This window comes from Penaeus vannamei, chromosome 30, assembly GCF_042767895.1.
Source record: "Penaeus vannamei isolate JL-2024 chromosome 30, ASM4276789v1, whole genome shotgun sequence".
NCBI lineage: Eukaryota > Metazoa > Arthropoda > Malacostraca > Decapoda > Penaeidae > Penaeus > Penaeus vannamei.
The window spans coordinates 6,924,671-6,933,564 of NC_091578.1; positions in this window are offsets into that span (position 1 = coordinate 6,924,671).

The following is an 8,894-nucleotide window of genomic DNA, read 5'->3' on the forward strand; positions in this document are numbered from 1 at the left end:
TTAAACCATTAGATGTCTGTTAATATTTTTAACGATATCCAGCATCTTCACTTACAAGGGAGTGCGGGAGCTTGCCCCCGGTAGGGAAACACCCAAGGGAATGGGTTCCGGGGGGCTTGCCCCCGGTAGAGAAACACCCAAGGGAATGGGTTCGGGGGACTTGCCCCCGGTAGGGGATTAGGAAAGTATGCTTCGTCTGTACAACGAAATACCCCAAGGAAAGGGAGTCCGGTGGCTTTTCCCCGGTAGGAAAATACCCCAGGGAAGGGGATCCGGGGGCTTGCCCTCGGTAGGGGGTTATGCTTCGTTCGTGCTGTGATCTTTAAAAAATTTCGTCGGGATTTCGGTAACACCGACACCGACGCGGCGCATCTCGCAGTGGCGAATGAACGAAAAGTGTACACGTTTATCAGCTGTTTTTATTTTAATTATTTTTTTCTACTTTCTTTTATTGATTTTTAATCTGAATTTTGGCTGATTTTTTCATTCTCTCCCATTTTTTCATTTCGTTATTACGGAGTTAGGCTCGGGTTTTTCCTTTTTAAACTTTCTTTCACTCTTTTAATGCAGACTGATTGATGGGGATAGGAAAACACATAACAAATAGGCGTGGCTGTCTTGCTTAGAATTACCAATTTCACATACATATTGCACAAAATACATACTTATCAAAATATTAATCAAATGCGAGTAACAATAAGTCTTCACGTTTAATATTACGATAAATACAGTATTACTGAAAATTACTAACGCTTTTGCATAAGTACGTTTATTGCATAAACCACAGTTGAATCGGTGTACAATGAGAGCGCATGACTAATTAGGCCTAAAAGAATTCATAGTTACGTAGCATTAGTTAATATAAACACCGCGGCCTCAAAATGACCGCCACGACATTATGAAATCAGACGCTCAAACGCATATAAATTGCACTTTACATATGGCAAGTAAAAATACATGTTTCCTTTTTTTTTTTTTTTTTTTTTTAAGGTACGTAAACTGTATCTCAAATGCGAGGAAAAGTTTGTTTGGGAGTGATGACACCCACGTTAATCTCGTAGACAGCAAGGATGGCTTGACACAGAACTAGTCAATAACGCAACTTTGGCTTTCATCTTTTTGCTTTGTACTAACATTTGTAAACGCAATAAATTAATCAAATCCCATTATTGTTTGAGCAACAATTAACTTATATTTTTATATTAATAGGATCTTTAAAAATCTTAGGACACGCTTTTTCATATTCAAAAGTTCCTTTTGTTTAATCATGATTTAATGCATTTGTATTGTGCGGCAGTCAGGCAAAAAGTAAACCCGGATTTAACCGCACAATTCCAGACCACAATTGTTTTAGTTTAGTTTAGTCCTTTATTTACCACCCTGACTAACTTCCCAGGCGTGGGCAAGCTGTGGTACATTTGATGCATGGTCAAAGCATTATATGATGGTATTACATTGGAAATCTAGATCATAAAATTATTACGATCTATAATATATTATTTAAAAGAAAAGAACAATCACACAGTAATGTATCTACTCATTTACCAAGCCGGCGTACGGCTTAGGTGTGGAAAGGCATTGTAGCATTTGATATCTGGTCATGTGATACTACATTCCAAATTTAGTATACAATATGTAAGTATATCTTCCAAGACATCGCATGATGTGTAGTTACATAGTTCCCCATACCTCATGCTAGGTGGTCAGTAAGGCTGTATTATATGACACTGAGATATAATGTACGTGTTCGCTTACATTCTTTATTGCATAATTTACACTTCGTTTCTTCAACATTGCAGACTGTACTGACTTGCCAGTACAATCTATATCCCAGTCTGATTCTTGCGGTCACAATATCACACTGTTTTGCTCTTGTTTTATATAAACCACAAATAAATACATCTTGCATAAACCGGTCATAGTGCTCTATGTTATAGCTTTCAGGCCGTTGAGAATTAATCAAATGAGTCAAGTCCTCTTTGAAGGAAGTCTTAATTATGTGTGAAATCCTAGCAGGAGGTACTCCAAGCGATCTATATTCACACTTTGCTTGTCGCACACTGATTTTGCTAGGCGGTCAGCATGATCATGCCTGGGGATTCCAACAAATGATGGTATCCACTCAAAACGTATATCATGGCCTCGTTCTTTAATACGATACACATTTATCCTTGTCATTTGCAATATTTCTTGCACCTTTGTCTAGTGTGTTCAAAGCCAGGAGAGCATTCTGTGAGTCTCAGAAAATTACTCCTGAGCCGTGATTTAATAGAAATTCGGTTGCTATGAGCATTCCTGCCAACTCAGTTTGCGTAGCGCTTGCCCAGTTATGAACCCTCCTACAATCATGGTGTTGCAAAATACTGTTTTCATATACGACAAAAGCGCATCCTGCTCTACTCCCATACTGCAAGGACCCATCATAGTTTCAAGGTGCTAGTTGACAATTGCCATAGCATATTCTATTTTAGTTGTCTTTGGAACTCTGTACAATAGAGGGGTTCTCTTATTGCTTTGACGCTAAATGTGGTGTTTATGTATAATTTTCTTCCATCGACAGACGGCAAATTAAGTTCTGATCTCATATTCACAATACTCGTTGGTTTAGAGACACCGAGAATAATCCTCATGGCCTCATTTTGTACAATTTCTAAACTAGCCAACTCTGATTCCTTGTATAATACTAAGTGTAATGCATGACAATCTATGGCCGACCGTATGTGACACAGGCAAGAGTCCGTGAGACAGGCAAAAGAGTCTAGTAAAATTGACATTAATACCATTGTCTTTGCCGACAAGTGTCCTAAGTAGCTTCAGCCGCTCCCACAGCCTTTTCTGCATCCTTAACAACCACCCCGAGGTATTTGTATTGGTGACAGAGATCAAGCTCAACGCCATTGATGTGAAACCTTGGCAGAGGGATTGTCTTATGGTTAAGTGCCATGCTTTTTTCAGTCGATATGGTCAAGCCTCACTCTGTAGCCCTTGCTAAAAGTGCATCAAGATTCTGTTGCATTCTCTCCTCGGATGAGGATTTAATGCAAATATCATCGGCATAGCAAATAATGGAGTCATTGCCCTCGTGGTATATCGCCTAGTAATCTATGGGGGTCTAAACGTGCCATAAAAGTTAATCCAGTATTAAAGTTTAATCCAGATCTCTAGTGCGCATGCGCATTGGCAGAGTCCAGGATCAACTTTTAATGCACCTCTAGAACAGGCTTTAATATTTGGCTCATTTTTTAATCCTGCACATGCGCAGAAGGGACAAGTTAATCCCACCACTCATGCAGTTACGTCCAAAGACTATATACGAAAGATAGAAAAGCATGGCAACAACCTGTGAGCCCCAGCGGTTGCCGGATAGTGTAATATCTGAACAATAGATGGCGATGTGTACGCGATGTATCGTCTGTTTGTTTACTATCATGAAACGTCACTCACTCAAAACGGTAGGAAAGGGATTGTTTGCTTTTTTGGTTTGTTTGTTTGTGCATGTTTTATGCCTCCTGTTGTTTTAACTGTAGGCCTGCTTTTATTAATACTTTTATTGATAATGTCTTGAAATCAAATAAAGATTTTTTTTTACACAAATGTGCTTTGTATATCCTTGATTTAATGACAACAAAAATGAATGAAAAACATGAAGAATTTATTAATGTCGAATGATTGTGGAGTTTATTTAACAGGTTTGTTTATTTGATAAATTTTAGAGTTTGTTGAATTCAAGTTCATATTCATTGTATGAACATCAAAGATATTTTCTGGAATATAATTGTAGACTATTTAAATAATGGAACAATTTTATGATGTCATGGTAATATGCATACACATGAGATAATTATTAATAAATGCTTTATTGTCATATTCTGAAAAAAAAACAGTGCAAAACATTATTTTAATGTATGTAAAGAAATCTCTAATAAGAAAAAAATATTAAAGAATAGAATTATATAATTTCATGCAAATTAAGAAATATATATATAAAGTAATTATTTAATAGATATATTTTAAGTCTCTCATTAAAAAAATACATTGCAAAATTTCAACTGAAACTAGACCTAAAAAAAAAATAATAAACTATATAAATTTATAGTCCCCCCTATAACCGTTCTCCTTTTTTAGTTATATATCTGAACAATAGATGGCGTTGTATGAAGTTTTGGGCCTCACATTTTTTTTATTCGGTGTAATACGTGTTTTCCTATCTTTCTTATATAGTCTTTGGTTACGTCACGTGTCCGTCATGAACTTCACGGGTGCCATCGCTTGAGTTGCCATTCAGAGTTATTTTCGACAATAACATCGATCGTCATAGAATTTACTTATTATTTATCATGAAATTACATGTATTTACACACAAAGGATCAAATATTCTGATAAAGGAAATAACTTATGGTAATGAATATAAAAACCAATATAATCCCACGAGGAATCTTTGAAGTTCAGAGGCTGCAGGCATGGAACTCACATTTCCAGGTTAGTGAAACAAAAATTATATGGTGAAGATCACACGAGTTGACGTTTTAAATCAAATATGAACCAGTGTTATAAAGAAGAATTATGTGCTGAGTGAGTGTTTCTCAACTACTTTACTACAAGTATATTTTCTATGGACCTCCTGAACAGCATCCTGAAAAAAAAAAAAAACATGTTTCCCTCCAACATGATTCAACGCAGCAAAGAGCTGTCCGAGGAAACTGCGCGATGGATATTAATTGGCGAATGTCATTTTTGTAGTTGAGCGTCATTGAAATAAAGATTGGTTTTATAGTTGTTAGAGCAGTTTCGTTACCCATTTTACTACTATAAATACAATACCGTTATCATGAAAGAAAATAGAATATTTCATAAATAATCATGTTTCCCTTATAAGTAAGCCTACTTGTGCCTCGTTATTATCATATGAAGATCAAACTGCACCTTGAGTGCCTGACTACAACTTTCTATAACAATCACATTTTCTCCAATCTATAAAAAATGAATATCAGTTGTCAGAAAAATCTTTTAACAATGCAGAGTCTGAATGCAAATTGCAAGGTTTATTTATCCAAGTAAAGGTGGTCTTCAGAAGCATCTGAGAAGTTTATATTATTATTTACAGAACATTTTAAACAACCGGGAGGCAAAGCAGTGCAGAGATTTAAAAAAAAAAAAAAAGGCATAAGATAATTAGTATTATGAAAACCTTAGCAAGTCTCAGTTTCATGAAATACATTAAATATAATAGATATTTTGAAACTATCCGGTTGGCGGATAGTGTAATATCTGAACAATAGATGGCGTTGTGTACGCGATGTATCGTCTGTTTGTTAACTATCATGAAACGTCACTCACTCAAAAACGGTAGGAAAGGGATTGTTTGCTTTTTTGGTTTGTTTGTTTGTGCATGTTTTATGCTTCCTGTTGTTTTAACTGTAGGCCTGCTTTTATTAATACTTTGATTGATAATGTCTTGAAATCAAATGAAGAATTTTTTACACAAATGTGCTTTGTATATCCTTGATTTAGTGACACAACAAAAATGAATGAAAAACATGAAGAATTTATTAATGCCGAATGATTGTGGAGTTTATTTAACAGGTTTGTTTATTTAATAAATTGTAGTTTGTTGAATTCAAGTTCATATTCATTGTATGAACAGCAAAGATATTTTCTGGAATATAATTGTAGACTCTTTAAATAATGGAACAATTTTGTGATGTCATGGTAATATGCATACACATGAGATGATTATTAATAAATGCTTTATTGTCATATTCTGAAAAAAAAAACAGTGCAAAACATTATTTTAATGTATGTAAAGAAATCTCTAAAATAAGAAAAAAAAATTAAAGAATAGAATTATATAATTTCATGCAAATTAAGAAATATATATATAAAGTAATTATTTAATAGATATATTTTAAGTCTGTCATTAAAAAAATAAATTGCAAAATTTCAACTGAAACTAGACCTAAAAAATAATAATAATAATAATAAACTATATAAATTTATAGTCCCCCCTATAACCGTTCTCCTTTTTTAGTTATATATCTGAACAATAGATGGCGTTGTATGAAGTTTTGGGCCTCATTTTTTTTTTCTTTTTTTCGGTGTAATACGTGTTTTCCTATCTTTCTTATATAGTCTTTGGTTACGTCACGTGTCCGTCATGAACATCACGGGTGCCATCGCTTGAGTTGCCATTCAGAGTTATTTTCGACAATAACATCGATCGTCATAGAATTTATTTATTATTTATTATGGAAAGGCAATTATATGTATTTACACAAATTATCAAATATTCTGATAAAGGAAATAACTTATGGTAATGAATATAAAAAACAATATAATCCTACGAGGAATCTTTGAAGTTCAGAGGCTGCGGGTATAGAACTCATATTTCCAAGTTAGTGAAACAAAAATTATATGGTGAAGATCACACGAGTTGACGTTTTAAATCAAATATGAACCAGTGTTTTAAAGAAGAATTATGTGCTGAGTGAGTGTTTCTCAACTACTTTACTACAAGTATATTTTCTATGGACCTCCTGAACAGCATCCTGAAAAAAAAAAACATGTTTCCCTCCAACATGATTCAACGCAGCAAAGAGCTGTCCGAGGAAACTGCGCGATGGATATTAATTGGTGAATGTCATTTTTGTAGTTGAGTGTCATTGAAATAAAGATTGGTTTTATAGTTGTTAGAGCAGTTTCGTTACCCATTTTACTACTATAAATATAATATCGTTATCATGAAAGAAAATAGAATATTTCATAAATAATCATGTTTCCCTTATAAGTAAGCCTACTTGTGCCTCGTTATTATCATATGAAGATCAAACTGCACCTTGAGTGCCTGACTACAACTTTCTATAACAATCACATTTTCTCCAATCTATAAAAAATGAATATCAGTTGTCAGAAAAATCTTTTAACAATGCAGAGTCTGAATGCAAATTGCAAGGTTTATTTATCCAAGTAAAGGTGGTCTTCAGAAGCATCTGAGAAGTTTATATTATTATTTACAGAACATTTTAAACAACCGAGAGGCAAAGCAGTGCAGAGATTTAAAAAAAGGCATAAAATAATTAGTATTATGAAAACATTAGCAAGTCTCAGTTTCATGAAATACATTAAATATAATAGATAATTTGAAACTTAAGAGATGTCTGAAATAGTTTCTTAAATATGGTTACCGAAAACATTACAAAAAGAAAGGAAGAAAGAAAAAAACATGAAATCTCCCAAAAGTGCGAATATCACGCACGACATTTCTCTTCTCTCCGACATGTTTACATGACAACGGTGATGATAGAATAGTGAGTACGACAGTTTTTACTGAACATTATTGTCGCGCTGTCTGGCAGCGGAGAGTGTCGTCTTCGGTACGGACACGGTGGATTAGGAATAAACTAAATACGGTATTAAGAGTTAAGGGCGCTACAGAAGACGCCCTATACCAAAGCTAGCTAGTTGCACAAGGATCATTTTCTGCAATATCAAAGGCAGATTGGAGATCAAGAAATACGGTTTGAATGCTTGGTATTGTTGTTAAGTACTCAGCAAAACAATGCAAACTCCTACGTCCTGGGAGAAATCCATACAGTCTGGGGGATAACTTGGCATATATTAGGTACATGATTCTATTCAGAAATATTATCTCAAGTACTTTGCGCTGTAGCATCGGTTGTCTTCTCTGTTGTAAAACCAGCATCTATGGTATCGGTTGTTGTAAAATCTGTAACTGAAGCATCGGTTGTATTATTTGTTGTAAAACTAGTAATTGTAGGATCAGTTGTATCATCTGTTGCAATAACAATTTCTAAATCAGCTGATAGTCATTAGAATATTATTGTCATTTATATATAGATAATTACATTGTGGTGTGAACAATTACGAACGAGAAGAGACAGAAAAGATAATAAATGGCTTTCAATCTGCGGTCATACCCAACAAAATGCTTTATTAATGTAGCTTATAATAATTCCACCCTGAATTTGACGTAATGATTAGCCTGTAAAAATCATGCGTAAATGACAAAGAAAAACTTTTCAGCGCTAGAGAGGTATTTTATGCCTTTCGATTGAAACTTAAGAAATATATACGTTTTGAAGTAATTCGTTTTCCTCTTCAACACGCCCATTTTTCAGTACTAAAGCTGTGTGGGTAAGATCATCGATCGATCTTTTATCGATAGTGATAAATGAAAATGAAGAAGACTTATTGCACAATGTTTGCCTCATAAAAAGATCTTGGAATTATTGGATACAGAATGAAAAGACATTACAGCAGTACGAAGGATTACATTGTTCACCTCTTTTGAGGCCTGGCTGCAGAAAAGTACAATTCTAGCAGAGAACTTGTTGGGCCACAGTATCCAGTAATGGGTATTAAGGTTTAGACCTAAAGGAAGTGTTAATAATAGCAGTAGCTGACACCAACTGCTGTTATAAGAAAAAAAATCCTAAGCAGATTCTAAAAATTCCCAATTAGGAAATGATATCATCCATGAAAAAGTAGATGTAATAACGCTTGATGGTTAGACTCCGTTTTAGTCCTTTAATGCGAATTATATAGACAAAAAGATTTAGAGTTTGGTCACTGTTGGCATTTTTTAAAGATGAAATAGTTGCAGTCATTCCTATTTTTTCGCCAGATACAATGCCTTGTGTACTCATTAGTTATTAATCGGTGAACAACTAAAGGGAAAAGTACGTGTTGGTTGATAAGTAACCACCTAGTGTACTGCATAAGTAAAACTCGTTTTCAACTTAAATTTATATTTTCTGCACGAAAAAAAATGTTAAGCATGAGATATCATACTGACATCGTATCATATACAGATATTGAAACAGAACTAGGTTATCGTGTATGGTTATATTTCTATATTTCAGTGAACATATATGCAT